This window comes from Arachis ipaensis, chromosome B2 (genome assembly GCF_059453495.1).
Source record: "Arachis ipaensis isolate K30076 ecotype BB chromosome B2, ASM5945349v1, whole genome shotgun sequence".
In the NCBI taxonomy this organism is placed as follows: Eukaryota; Viridiplantae; Streptophyta; class Magnoliopsida; order Fabales; family Fabaceae; genus Arachis; species Arachis ipaensis.
Genome location: NC_142437.1, coordinates 20,081,885 through 20,086,957, shown reverse-complemented (window position 1 = coordinate 20,086,957; position 5,073 = coordinate 20,081,885). Strand labels below are relative to the sequence as shown.

Genomic DNA, 5,073 nt, shown 5'->3' with positions numbered 1-5,073 from the left:
ATCGGCTATTTTGTAGAATTCAAGGGAGATGACTTCATGAACTTCTACTTCCTCTCCAATCATGATGCTATGAATCATGATGGCCCGGTCTACAGTAACTTCAGACCGGTTGCTAGTGGGGATGATGGAGCGTTGGATGAACTCCAACCATCCTCTAGCCACGGGCTTGAGGTCCAATCTTCTTAGTTGAATCATATTACCTTTGGAATCTATTTTCCATTGAGCTCCTTCCACACATATGTCCCTAAGGACTTGGTCTAACCTTTGATTGAAGTTGACCTTTCTTGTGTAAGGGCGTTCATCACCTTGCATCATGGGCAAGTTAAACACCAATCTTACATTTTCCGGACTAAAATCTAAGTATTTCCCCCGAACCATTGTAGTGTAATTCTTTGGGTTTGGGTTCTTACTTTGATCATGGTTCCTAGTGATCCATGCATTGGCATAGAACTCTTGAACCATTAGGATGCCGACTTGTTGAATGGGGTTGGTTAGAACTTCCCAACCTCTTCTTTGGATTTCATGTCGGATCTCCGGCTACTCATTTTTCTTGAGTTTGAAAGGGACCTCGGGGATCACCTTCTTCTTGGCCACAACATCATAGAAGTGGTCTTGATGGGCTTTGGAGATGAACCTTTCCATCTTCCATGACTCGGAGGTGGAAGCTTTTGCCTTCCCTTTCCCTTTTCTAGAGCTTTCTCCGGTCTTAGGTGCCATCAATGGTAATGGAAAAACAAAAAGCTATGCTTTTACCACACCAAACTTAGAAAATTGCTCGCCCTCGAGCAAGAAAAGAAAGAATAGAAGAAGAAGAAGAAGAAAATATGGAAGAGAGGGGGAAAGGTGTATTCGGCCAAGGTATAGAAGAGGGGGTTGTATTGTGTGAAAATGGAGTAGAATGGAGGGGTATATATAGGGAAGAGAGGGAGGTGAGGTTCGGCCATTTAGGGTGGGATGGGTGGGAAATTGATTTTGAATTTTGAAGGTAGGTGGGCTTTATGGGGAAGTGAAGATGGATGTGAGTGGTGAAGGGTTTTTGAGGAAGAGTGTTTATGGGATTTTGTGAAGAAGGGGTGAGAAGAGGTGAGTGGAGGTAGGTGGGGATCCTGTGGGGTCCACAGATCCTGAGGTGTTCAAGGATTTACACCCTTGCACCAAATTAGGCATGCAAAATGCCTTTGCATACAATTCTGGGCGTTCAGCGCCAGATTGATGCTTGTTCTGGGCGTTGAATGCCCATTTGTAGCCCATTTCTGGCGTTGAACGCCAGAACCATGCTTGTTCTGGGCGTTCAGCGCCAGCTCTCCTCCAGGGTGCATTTCTGGCGTTCAAACGCCCAGATGCTGCCCATTTCTGGCGTTCAGCGCCAGAACCATGCTCTGTTCTGGCGTTGAATGCCAGCCAGATGCTTCTTACCGGCGTTTAAACGCCAATAAGGTCTTCCTCCAGGGTGTGATTTTTTTCTGCTGTTTTTGATTCTGTTTTTAATTTTTCTATTTTTTTCGTGACTCCACATGATCATGAACCTAATAAAACATAAAAGAACAATAAAATAAAAATAAAATTAGATAATTAAGAATTGGTTTGCCTCCCAACAAGCGCTTTTTTAATGTCAATAGCTTGACAGTGGGATCTCATGGAGCCTCACGGATGTACAGAGATTTGTTGAGACCTCTCAACACCAAACTTAGAGTTTGGATATGGGGGTTTGACACCAAACTTAGAGTTTGGTTGTGGCCTCCCAACACCAAACTTAGAGTTTGACTGTGGGGGCTTTGGTTGTCTCTGCAGTGAGAGAAGCTTCTTATGCTTCCTCTCCATGGGTACAGAGAGAGATCCTTGAGTTTTAAACACAAGGTTGTCCTCATTTATTTGAAGGATCAATTCTCCTCTGTCCACATCAATCACAGCTCTTGCTGTGGCTAGGAAAGGTCTTCCTAGGATGATGGATTCATCCTCATCCTTTCCAGTGTCTAAGATTATGAAATCAGCAGGGATGTAAAGGCCTTCAACCTTTACTAACATGTCCTCTACTTTTCCATAAGCTATTTTCATGGATCTATCTGCTATCTCTAATGAGAAATTGGCCTCCTGTACCTCAAGAGTTCTTAGTCTCTTCATTACAGAGAGTGTCATGAGGTTTATTCCTGACCCAAGGTCACACAGAACTTTTTTAAAGGTCATGGTGCCTATGGTACAGGGTATTAAGAACTTTCCAGGATCCTGTTTCTTCTGAGGCAATCTCAGTTGATCCAGATCACTTAGTTCATTAATGAGCAAGGGAGGTTCATCTTCCCAAGTCTCATTACCAAATAATTTGGCATTCAGCTTCATGATTGCACCAAGATACTTAGCAACTTGCTCTTTAGTAACATCCTCATTCTCTTCAGAAGAAGAATACTCATCAGAGCTCATGAAGGGCATAAGGAGGTTTAATGGAATCTCTATGGTCTCTAGATGAGCCTCAGATTCCTTTGGTTCCTCAGAGGGAAGCTCCTTATTGATCACTGGACGTCCCAGGAGGTCTTCCTCACTGGGATTCACATCCTCTCCCTCCCTTGTAGGTTCGGCCATGTTGATCATATCAATGGCCTTGCACTCTCCTTTTGGATTCTCTTCAGTATTACTTGGGAGATTATTAGGAGGGGTTTCAGTGATTTTCTTACTCAACTGGCCCACTTGTGCCTCCAGATTTCTTATGGAGGACCTTATTTCACTCATGAAACTTAAAGTGGCCTTTGACAGAGCAGAGACTAAGTTTGCTAAATTAGAAGTATTTTGTTCATAATTCTCTGTCTGTTGCTGAGAAGATGATGGAAAAGGCTTGCTTGGCCTATTTCTTCCACCATTGTTAAAGCCTTGTTGAGGCTTTTGTTGATCCTTCCATGAGAAATTTGGATGGTTTCTCCATGATGAATTATAGGTGTTTCCATAAGGTTCACCCATGTAATTTACCTCTGCTATTGTAGGGTTCTCAAGATCATAAGCTTCTTCTTCAGAAGATGCCTCTTTAGTACTGTTGGATGCATTTTGCCATCCATGCATACTTTGGGAAATCATGTTGACTTGCTGAGTCAACACTTTGTTCTGAGCCAATATGGCATTCAGAGCATCAATCTCAAGAACTCCCTTCTTCTGAGGCGTCTCATTATTCACAGAATTCCTCTCAGAAGTGTACATGAATTGATTATTTGCAACCATGTCAATAAGTTCTTGAGCTTCTGCAGGCGTTTTCTTTAGGTGAATGGACCCACCTGCAGAATGGTCCAGTGACATCTTAGAGAATTCAGACAGACCATAATAGAATATATCCAGAATGGTCCATTCTGAAAGCATGTCAGGAGGACACCTTTTGGTCATCTATTTGTATCTTTCCCAAGCTTCATAGAGGGATTCACCATCTTTTTGCTTGAATGTCTGAACATCCACTCTAAGCTTGCTCAGCTTTTGAGGAGGAAAGAACTTAGCCAAGAAGGCCGTGACCAGCTTATCCCAGGAGTCCAGGCTATCCTTAGGTTGTGAGTCCAACCATATTCTAGCTCTGTCTCTTACAGCAAAAGGGAAAAGCATGAGCCTGTAGACTTCCGGATTTATTCCATTCGTCTTTACAGTCTCACAGATTTGCAAGAATTCAGTTAAAAACTGATAGGGATCTTTTGATGGAAGTCCATGGAACTTGCAGTTTTGTTGCATTAGAGCAACTAGCTGAGGTTTCAGCTCAAAATTGTTTGCTCCAATGGCAGGGATGGAGATGCTCCTTCCATCAAACTTGGAAGTAGGTGTAGAATAATCACCAAGCATCCTCCTTGCATTATTATTATTTTCGGCTGCCATCTCCTTTTCTTTTTCGGAAATTCCTGACAGGTGCTCGCTGGTTTGTTGTAATTTGGCTTCTCTTAATTTCCTCTTCAGCGTCCTTTCAGGTTCTGGATCTGTTTCAACAAGGATGTCCTTGTCTTTGCTCCTGCTCATATGAAAAAGGAGGGAACAGAAAATAATAATAGGGATCCTCTTTACCACAGTATAGAGATTCCCTTGTGTTAGTAGTAGAAAAGAAGAATAAGAATTAAGAAGAGAAGAATTCGAACTCAGATGAGAGGAGGGGGTTCGAATTTTAGGTGAGGAGAAGTGTTAGTAGATGAATGAATAAATAGAATGAGAAGAGAGAGAGGGAGAATTCGAAAACAATTAAACTAATAAATTAAAATTTTAAAAATAAATTTCGAAAATAAAAATTTAAATTAAATTAAAATTAAAATAATTAGTTAATTAAAATTTGAATTTTGAAAAAGAGGGAGATATTTTCGAAAATTAGAAAGAGAAGGGTAGTTAGATGGTTTTGAAAAAGATAAGAAACAAACAAAAAGTTAGTTAGTTGATTGAAACCATTTGGAGTGCACAATGGACCGAGCTGTCTGGTACGCAGAATTGTGATCTCTGGTAATGGCTCTAATAACTTGGTGCTCTAATCTTAATTCATAATATGTCACAACTCCGTGTAGCTGACCAGCAACTGCATTAGGTCGTCCAAGTAATAAACCTTACGTGAGTAAGGGTCGATCCCACGGAGATTGTTGGTATGAAACAAGCTATGGTCATCTTGTAAATCTCAGTTAGGCGGATTCAAATGTGATTGAATTAGATAATTAAAAGATAAATAAAATAGGATAGAAATACTTATGTAAATTCATTGGTAGGAATTTCAGATAAGCGTATGGAGATACTGAATGGCTCTAGAACGTCTGCTTTCCTACTGCTTCAATCCAATCCTTCTTACTCCTTTCCATGGCAAGCTGTATGTAGGGTGTCACCGTCGTCAATGGCTACTTCCCATCCTCTCAGTGAAAAAGGACCACATGCTCTGTCACGGCACGGCTAATCATCTGTTGGTTCCCGATCATACTGGAATAGGATTCTTCGTCCTTTTGCGTCTATCACTACGCCCAGCACTCGCGAGTTTGAAGCTCGTCACAGTCATTCGATCATTGAATCCTACTCGGAATACCACAGACAAGGTTTAGACTTTTCGGATTCTCATGAATGCCGCCATCAATTCTAGCTTATACCACGAAG

At 41.6% G+C, this 5,073-nt stretch overlaps 1 non-coding gene and 1 pseudogene across 1 annotated transcript; one reads left to right on the top strand and one right to left on the bottom strand.

The window, feature by feature from the left end:
* Positions 1-1,644: 1,644 nt before the first annotated feature.
* LOC148573208 (uncharacterized) lies at positions 1,645-3,972 on the bottom strand (annotated as a pseudogene).
* LOC148573209 (small nucleolar RNA R71) lies at positions 3,331-3,438 on the top strand. Its single transcript, XR_015905845.1, has one exon. It is a non-coding gene; the product is annotated as a small nucleolar RNA R71 (small nucleolar RNA).
* Positions 3,973-5,073: the final 1,101 nt, after the last annotated feature.